The sequence below is a fragment of the Scylla paramamosain genome, unplaced genomic scaffold, assembly GCF_035594125.1.
Source record: "Scylla paramamosain isolate STU-SP2022 unplaced genomic scaffold, ASM3559412v1 Contig58, whole genome shotgun sequence".
NCBI lineage: Eukaryota > Metazoa > Arthropoda > Malacostraca > Decapoda > Portunidae > Scylla > Scylla paramamosain.
The window spans coordinates 250,001-260,000 of NW_026973723.1; the positions used below are offsets into that span (position 1 = coordinate 250,001).

At 47.3% G+C, this 10,000-nt stretch overlaps 1 protein-coding gene across 3 annotated transcripts in view; it reads left to right on the top strand.

The window, feature by feature from the left end:
* The window catches only part of LOC135098368 (uncharacterized), a 92,423-nt gene that overhangs the window by 19,119 nt on the left and 63,304 nt on the right, over positions 1-10,000 (top strand). For all 3 annotated transcript variants that reach the window (XR_010266905.1, XR_010266904.1, XR_010266903.1), the window contains exons 2-3: positions 1-172; positions 505-596. The exon at positions 1-172 is cut by the window's left edge and continues 19 nt beyond it. The gene's annotated coding sequence lies outside the window, so the exon portion shown is untranslated. The remainder of the gene's footprint in view (positions 173-504; positions 597-10,000) is intronic.

The following is a 10,000-nucleotide window of genomic DNA, read 5'->3' on the forward strand; positions in this document are numbered from 1 at the left end:
GTAGCCAGCTAAACAGCCGAGCCCTCAGCGTGCGCCTCCCGCCGGACAAGGGACCCTACATCCAACACTACCTCATTGAGATCCACAACGAAGGCTCCTCCTACTCACTCCAAGCTTCTGAAAACCGCTTCGACACCCTTCCTTCGCTCATCACCTATTATTCTCAGTGCTGGTGAGGACAGAGAGGAGGCTGGACGTTATGTCTAACCACTGTGCTGCGTATTTTTTGTTCACCAACTCTCCATATCCCAGGATGAAGTTGTGTGGGTGTGTGTGTGTCTGTGTGTGTGTGTGTGTGTGTGTGTGTGTGTGTGTGTGTGTGTGTGTAAAACGTACCCAGGAAGGCCACTCGCGTAATATATATGAGGATTAATTTGCCTTGTTGTCAAGTCATGGCTTTCTTGCAATGCATCCCGAGCTCCTGCAGGTAATAGCGGGACGCGCTCAGTCCAGGGATGATGTAGGAGTGGGTGGCGCCTTCATACCTTTTTGTTGTCTTTTCAGCGAAGAATTGCTGGCTCAGCTCAAGCTTCCTCGCACCATCCAGGAGGCCAAGACCCGCCATGAACTCGGCTCTCTCTCGCTGCTCGGACAAGGTGAGCATCAAACACTTACGTGGTCGTGAAATGTAATTGAAGTGTAATGAGCGAGAGGAGGATTCTCCACTTCAATGGTGGAATGACCTCTGCCTTTCTACGAATGTGTGGGTAGTTTGATGGCCCGGGAAGTTAATAATCCTTGACTGCAATGCCTCATTCATGACATCTGCTTACCCCAGTGAATGTCCACGATGTCACCACTACGATGGCCAGTTATAAGACTGCCATAGCGACTGAGTTGGTGCAAAAAGTATCCCCTACCTGGCGGACAGTACCTCCTTGCCCACGAGATCATCCCTTTCATTCTGTGTAACTTAATATAATCAAGCGTTGTTGAAGCGTGATCAGACGCATGTTAACGGGAGGTCATTGAACTGAAGAGGGGAAGAGGTTTGATGGGAGGAGACATTGGTAATACTGCATACTAGTTTCCAGAAGTGTTGGACGTGCTTGAATCATACTTTGTTGTGCAGTATTTTTGAGACATAGACGTTGATTTGGCGCGCTCAAAAAACACGCGAAAATTTGACTTTCCGGGGAGAATGGTGGCTTCGGCCGCCCAAAACCTGCAGATGGCGCTCTCTCTCTCTCTCTCTCTCTCTCTCTCTCTCTCTCTCTCTCTCTCTCTCTCTCTCTCTCTCCCCTCCCTCTCTCTCTCTCTATCTTCCCCCTCCCTCTCTCCCTATTCTCTCTCTTCCCTCCTCCCTCCCTCCCCATTCCCTCTCCCTATTTTCTCTTCCCCTTCCCTCCCTCCCCATTCCCTCTCTCTCCCCATTCCTTCCCTCCTCTCCCCCTTCCCTTCATCCTTACATTTCCTCCCTCCCTCCATCTCCCTCATCCCTTTCTATTTCATTTTATTTTTTATTTATTTATTTATTTTTATTTATTCATTTAATTTATTTTTATTTAAGAGGGGTACCTGCCAAGGCCAACAAAATTGGAAAGAAAAAAAATGTTCCCTGAGGCGCCGGTCCCCAAACTGAGTCAGAAACGATTGTCAAAAATTAGAGGATGAGTGTCTTGAAGCTTCCCTCTTGAGAGAGTAGTCTTGATAAGCGTCCACAGTGTTAGACGAAGACTTTGACTTGTGTTGATGAGGGGAGTAACAGTCTTCGGAGCTTTGTTCTTTATTAACAATATGTACAGAAAGAAGGGGAAGGAAAAGATGTCTCAGAGTGGTTAGTAATTAAGGAAAGATGTGCCAAACAGTTGCACAAGGGCTTAGCATTGACGTGTCTTGGGCAAAGCACCTTATCTATTTCCGTCTTTAAGGTATACGTGGAAACAATGAAGGAAGTGATGATATTGCGTGGCTTGCATCCGTTGTTGTCATGGTTGGACACAAAACAAGAGTAGAAGAAGAAGATGATAATGTGAAGAAAAGAATACGTTCAAGAAGAATTACTTGAAGAAAAAAAAAAAAGGAGGAAAATGAATATAAAAAAAAGTTGAAGAAAATGATAAGCGTTATGTGATGGTCATTGTCTCTTATTTCCGAACACTCTACTAAAGTGACTCTAAATGAAGTTGATTGTCTAATTATTATTAATTATATTATAGAAGAAAAGGAAAACTGAACACACACACACACACACACACACACACACTGAAATATTCTTTTTCAAAATATTTCGCAAGAACACTATCAAGACTTCCGTCATTATGTAACGCATCCATATACGTATATATATATATATATATATATATATATATATATATATATATATATATATATATATATATATATATATATATATATATATATATATATATATATATATATATATATATATATATATATATATATATAAACACATTTAACATCAGGTCACAAGCACACAGCGAACATCAATATGGACCCAAGTCTCAAACTCACACATCAAATTACAATATAGAAATATATCTGTGTATAAATACATCAGATTACAATATAATAAATATATCTCTATACAAGCACAGCCTGTGTTACCTTACAGAACTTTTCAGTCCCATGGATGTACCTGTGTACTGCTTTGTACATAACCATTGCTGCAACCTCTGCTCTTAACCTAATGACATTCATCCAAGTGTCCTTAATTCACTAAGGCCTTAATCCACACTATTTTCTTAATTCATTGTCCTTAATCCACACTATTTTCTTAATTCATTGTCCTTAATCCAGACTATTTCCTTAATATAGTGTCCTTAATCCAGACTATTTCCTTAATATAGTGTCCTTAATCCAGACTATTTCCTTAATATAGTGTCCTTAATCCAGACTATTTCCTTAATATAGTGTCCTTAATCCAGACTATTTCCTTAATATAGTGTCCTTAATCCAGACTATTGTCCTTAATCCAGACTATTTACTTAATCTACTGTCCTTAATCCAAATTATGTCCTTAATCTACTCTCCTTAATTGTAGATTCCTTAATTATAATATCCTTAACGACAACATTTTCTTAATCAGTGTATAATCCTCAATCCAGTCTATTTTCTTAATTTACTCTCCTAAATCTGTACTATTTTCTTTATCTGCCATCCTTAAGACGGTAGACAAAGTAGATCATCTACTTAATCTACTGTCGTTAATCCAGACTATTTTTTTATTTACTATCCTTAATGTAGACAATTTTCTTCATCTACTATTCTTAATGTAGACTACTTTCTTGAAGTAATATCCTTCATCCAGTCTATCTTCTTAATGTAATATTCTTAATCCAGACCTCTTTCTTAATTTACTATCCTTAATACAAACTATTTACTTGATCTACTATCCTTAATCCAGATTGTTTTCTTAGTCTATCAACCTTGATCTTAATTTCCTTAATCCAGACCATTTTCTTAATCTGTTATCCTTAATTCAGACTATTTTCTTGATTTATTATCTCTAATCCAGTTTATTTTCTTAATCTACTTTTCTTAATTCAGACTCTTTCCTTGATCTACCATCCTTAATCCTGATTTTTTTTGTTAATGCATTAGTCTCAATTTAGACTATTTTTGACTCAGACTTTTTTAATCTACTATCCTCAATCCAGACTATTTTCTTAGTCTACTATTCTTAATCCAGGCCGTTTTATTAATTTGATATTTTTATTTTATTTTCCTTATTTTGTTATCCTTAATCTTCATTTCTTAGTGTAATATTTTCCTATGCAGGCTATTTTCTTAACTAATATCCTTAATCCAGACTATTTTCTTAATCTACTATCCTTTATCTTAATAACCTTGATTTACTGTCCATAATCTTCATTTTCTTAGTCTAATATCTTTAATGAAGAACACAGTTTTATATCCTTAAGCCAGACTATTTTTTCTACTCTATTCACTGCTCCTATTTTCGTTTTGGGATCTTCTTTGAGCGGGATTTTTATTCATCTATTTCTTGCCTCTGCTGACCTCCCTGATGGATAACAAATCGAAACAAAACAAAAAAATCAATCAATCAATAAAATCAAGGCGGAGGCTGAGAGGACGCGGCACCTCTGGGCGTACGCAGACGGAGGACGTGAGTGAGGATGTCGAAGCGGTATCGTTTTCCGTTGAGCGTCAAGGTCATGGACAAATCATCATAATCTATCGCTGCTTGTAATTTACACAGCAGCGTTCGTCCAAACACGAAATCAAACCAGTGGCGCATGTATATCGTGTCCATCTTTCGCAGAGTGTCTGTGCCGCTGCCAAAGTGCAGCAGGACTCGTTTCGGCAGCACAGTCGATTTGCCTGTCCTGCACAGCATCTTGTCCTGACCAGTCTTAGTGATAGAGAATGTTGACGCGTTACCAGTGTTCACCATCACCGTCAGCGGCTCCTCGATGCCTAACGCTCGTGCGGCAAACATGAACGTTTTGCGTTGTGTGTCCGAAGGTTGTCTCCGCCGCAGACGTTTTGGGTGACGCAGGAACAGGGTGCTGCTGTCGTCGGGATGGAACTCCTGCCGCACCTCGGCCTCCTGCAGGCGGCTCATGGACATAACTATTAGGTCCAAGTAGTGCTTCCTCACATCCCCGCGTACAATGACCGTCATGCGCGTGTTGACCGCCACGTAGCGACGCAGCATCACCACCACCTCGTCCAGCTCGATCACGTCCAACTCCAGCATGCCAGCCCAGGTAAACAAGTATTTCTTTACCGTCTCTTGCTTGCCCGTGACGATTCCCAGCCTCCGGGCCAGTGTTAGCCTCATGAGGCTGCATGAGGAGCCGCTGTCAAGCTGGACAAGGCACGGGTGGCCGCGCACGGTCGCGGACACCAGGTTTTCTTTCCCAATATTAAGACGGCACCACCTGCTCACGTTCCTCTCCTTGCTGACTCTCTTGGCATCCACCATCAGCCTCACCACGTCGTCTTTGTACCACCCTCTCATCTTCCATCTCTTGATGCCGTGCTTAACGCATTGACAGCACTCCATCTTCCCCCCCTTCTTTCGTTCTCTCCTGCCCTCCCCCCTGCTCTTCTTTGCCTGCTTCTCGTCGTCCTCCGCGTCCTGCCTCTTCCTCTTCTTGTCCTGCTTCGCGTCGTCGTCCTTAACCTGCCTCTTCCTCTTCCTGTCCTGCTTCTCGTCGTCCTCCGTGTCAAGCCTCTTCCTCTTCTTGTCCTGCTTCTCGTCATCGTCCGTAACCTGCCTCTGCCTCTTCTTGTTCTGCTTCTCGTCGTCGTCATTAACCTGCCTCTTCCTTTTCTTGTCCTGGTTTTCCGTTTCCTCCGTGTCCTGTTTCTTTCTCTTGTTCTGTTTCTCGTCGTCGTCCTTGTTCTGCCTCTTTCTCTTCTTGGTGCGGTCCATAATCGGATGAAAACACTCCACGCTCATCGTTTTCTTGCCTTTGATGTCATTCCCGTCCCTCTGATTTTTGTGTTCTCGCCGGCTCGCGCGATGTTTCATCTCTGCACAGCCTTCAGTGACCGTCTTCTCGTGGCTGGTGCAGTCTTCGAGGCTCTCCAGCCGCCTCTTCTTGTTCTTGGTTAGTTTCTCCTTAGCCTTCCCCTTCTCACCGAGGGTCTCTTGGGCGTCCATTGCTTGTCGTTTCCTCTTGTTGTTGTTGAATCTCGTATTATGGAGTGTTGTGCCTAAATCTTCAGTAGAAAATCCAGGCATTGCACAGTCTTACTGGGAACCTGTTCGTCAGAGGGTATGGTATACCTTTGCGCCCCCTTCTTGGAGCGCTCAGCAGCTTGGAACTAAAGACTTCGGCACCCACCAGGCGCACCAATCAGAGGCCTCGATTCAAGAATGTGATAAGGTCTTTAGCCAATCAGATACAGGAATGAAACAAAATATAAAATTATGACTATTTTTCATTAGCGGCAGTGATGCACTTTTCAATTAATTATGCTGAATCACTGCAATGAAGACTCCTTTCAAAAGCATAGAAGTAATACATTTATATGATTTAGTATATTTAATTCTCTAAATAATAATTTCTATCAGTCACTTATCTGTGTTATTTGGCTCACAATTCATACATCAGCAGCTGTGCACTAATATCGCACTAACATTTGGCGCCACCACGGTCTGCCAGCCATTTAGAGCCGTGGAAAACCTCGCCAACAATGCCCATTCACACAACGTAACTGACGTGTAGTTTTGGCTCAGCTAAAATGACTTCCACTGCCACATTCTCGTGTCACTGTGCCGAGGAGAGCAAGTTCAGTCCCGCGCTTACAATGCCAAGGGTAGAACTCGAGCCGTGACCCTTACGTGCATCAGTGAGGAAGCAGGAAGTGTTCGACTCTTGACCAGCAGGGGCACAGGAAACGCAGGTAACAGTGCAGGTGTTTATTCACAGAAGGTGTGAACAGAAGGCTGGAGGTAGGTGATCTCCCGGCGCCAGGCCGCGCACTTCAACTTAACACTTATGACTGAAGCCTAGCTCGTTCACTCATACACGTATTCATGCCTCACACAAGTCTCCGCTCATTCACTCGTTCACACAACTAGCTAACAACCCACACACCTCCCCCGAGACATAAGGAAGATTCCTTATCTTTGTTATGGCTACCGTAACACATGAAACAAAGTTACAATGATTGAAGTACAGAAAACACGGTACATATACACAAAACAAACACAGCGTACAATGAACACGTACGACTAATCGTAGGTGCTACGGTGCCACCGCACCTGCAGTCGTCTCGGCTCCCTACGCTGTCGGCTGCTTCGACGCTCTGGTTGCTCTCGGCACGGTGTACCCCGTTACCCTGATGCTCCGGGCTGCCGGGATGGTGGTGTTCCTCGTGACCCTGATGCTGAAGCGCTGCACCGCCATGAGCGGTGTGCTGCTCGACAGGAAGGGGAGCAAGAGGTCTGTGTGGGCGTAGGTGTCTTCTATTACGCCACATCACGCGACCGCTGCCCATCTTGATGAGGTAGTCTCTCCTTCGCCCAACAGCCACGATGACACCCAGGCGATCCCAGAGGCCTGTCGTGTGATCTTGAACGTCGACGTGGCCACCGAGGTGCAGGAGAGGAAGAGTACGGGCGGACGCGTCGTGGCGAAGTTTCGCTTTCTTCCTCAGTCGCTCTGCCTTGGCGTCGCACTCATCAGCAGCGCGCTGCCACTGCTGAGCGTATGAGCGATGATGAGCCGGACACAGGACCTCATAGGATGACCGAAGAGGACTTGTGCTGGTGATCGCCCTTCCGCCCTCGGAGTGTTGCGCAGTTCCAGCAACCCGCGAGCGAACGCATCCTCGTCCAGGTGTCCCTGCTGTGTGGTCGTGAGGATCAGCTTCTTCACGGACTTGACCGCTGCCTCGGCGTGACCATTGGAGCGTGGATAATGAGGTGAAGATACACGATGCTCCACCCCCCATCGAGCCAGGAAGCGCCGTACCGATGAAGAAGTGAACTGCGGTCCACCGTCAGTCCCTCAGGAGAACAGGCACGCCCGTGTCGGCGAACACACCCCGAAGGACACGAAACGAGCTGATCAGCCGATGCTGGACGTGAGCATGCAGACACGTGAGGCCACCCAGACAAGCGATCTACATACACGAGGTATGTACGGCCTGCTGCGTGGAAGTAGTCTGCAGAAACTGACCTTCAAACACCCTGCTGGGTGTGTCCGTGTCCTGCCAGAGAGGTTCGTTGGCTTGGCTTGGTAGGAGTGGACGGCATAGTGAGCATCCAGAAACGACGTTCTCAACGTCTCTGTCCATACCAGGCCAGTACACACCGTTTGTCGGGCCCGTCGCTTGGTGCGCTCCATCCCCTGATGACTGTCATGGAGTCGCTCTAGTGTTTCTCGGCGGAGGCTGTGAGGAATAAGAAGCCTCGGCCCGTAAACCACCAGGTCGTCGTCTACGGCCAGCAGACTGCGCACCGGCCAGTACGTACGCAAGCGGTGATCGAGGTCGTGGCAATGATCAGGGAAGCCCTCGATGATGACGTTCTTGAGCAAGCAGTACTCCCCGTCTCTTGCTGCTGCGGCACGTACCATTTCCACAGTCTGATCCTGGAGTGGTGCTAAGCGGACGCCGTCCTCATTGGTGGCAGATAACGCTGAGATGACCGCTGAGTGGAGAGGGTCGAGGTCACCAGAAGTAGCAGCATCCTCTTCCTCCACTGGGTCCTGTACTGGAGCACGTGAGAGGGCGTCGGGCACACAGTGTGTCGATCCCTTTTGCCAGCTTGCTGTGAAAGAATACTGAGCAAGCTTCTCCCTCATGCGCTGCAGCCGCAGGTTCTCTATTTCTCCCAACAACTTGCTATTGAGGAGAGGTATCAGCGGGCGGTGGTCGAGCACTAGATCGAAGTGAGGGAGTCCTTTCAGGTAGGTGCCACATTTCCTGACTGCCCAGACGATTGCAGCCATTTCCAACTCTATTACTGCATAGCGGCTCTCTGTGTCTGTAACAAATCTTGACCCGCATTGCACCATCTTCCACTGGTCACTGTGCTTCTGCAGGAGAACGAATCCAAATCCGTGCATCCTTGAGGCGTCAGTCTGTAGCATCGTTGGTAATGATGGGTCGAAGTATGCCAAGACAGGTGGGCTGACGAGACACTGTTTCACCTTCTCAAACGCCTCTTCATGGTTAGGAGACCAGCACCAACTGTTCTTCGGGCGTAAGAGATCTCTGAGGGGTTGTGCAGCTGCAGCCACAGCAGGAGAAAAGCTTCCAAGCTGGTTTGTAAGACCCATGAATGATCGTAAGTCGGTGATGTGCTGTGGTCGTGGGAAGTCAGAGATTGCCTTAACTTTCTTTGAGTCTGTCGTGTAGCCTTGTCCAGAAACAGAGTAACCACAGTAATCTACCACTCTTTCCGCGAATGTAAACTTCTGTGGGTTGAGAGTGATGCCGTGCTGGTCACACCGCCGCACAATCTGAATGACATGGGCTAAGTGCGCACTGTAGGTGGAGTCATAGGCCAGGATGTCGTCCACGATCTTGATGGTGTTAGGTATGTCGCCGAGAGCTTGGTCTCCTCGACGGTTATACTCGTCTCCAGACGAGACGAGACCCATAACCGCTCGCCGAAACTTGTACCGACCCCAAGGTGTTATGAAGCAGGTTAAATCCTGGTCTTCTTCTCTAATGGGGACTTGAAAATACCCCATCTTGGCATCAAGAGTGGTAGAACCAAACTGCTCCGGTCCCGATCGAGGCGATGGCGTCATGAGGTGAGCGCACTGGATACACGGGCCTCTTCACGTAACGGTTGAGTCGTGTCAGGTCAACACACAGCCTTACACCAGATGTCTTTTTTGGGACAGGCACGATGGGGTGGCACCATGCCGTAGGGTAGTCCACACTCTCGATGATTCCCTTGTTAAGCAGCTCTTCCAACTGGCTCTTAATTTCTTCACGCCAATTGTAAGGGATTGTACGAGATGCTGTTACGGCGAAGGGTCGAGCGTCGTCTGTCAACTCGATGGCCATGGATCCACCAGCCATTGCACGTAAACCTTCCTTTGCTTCGAAGACGCTGGGAAAGGCCTTGATCACAGCAGCAGCGTGCCCCGCACGCTGCTGTGGCGTTGGGTCGTAGGAATGAGGCCAGCTGATCACTTCTGTGGGCGTAGATAGAGGTGGCTGCGAGGCGGTCGGGTACTTGATGGAGCTGTTGCCGGTGTGCTGTTCTTCCCTGCGTAGCGGTCGGATTTGAGCCGGAAAATCTTCGGGGAGGATTCCGAGAGCGATGGAATCGTACCAGCTAAGCAGCGCCCCCTTCACCTCCTTCACCACGCTCACAACAGTCTCAGCTTCCCTGTCGCCCAGTTGCAAGTGCGACGAGAAAGTTCCTACACAGGTGAGGGGGTGATTACCGGCAGCATAAAGTCCATCACCATCAGCGGGCGCCAAGCTGGAGGGCGGGATTCCAAGGAGTGTTGCCGTGTCGAGGCCAATAACGGTCGTTTCGGCCCCAGAGTCAGGAGTCCACGTAATCTTGTCTCTTCCAGCGGGATGTGTGGCG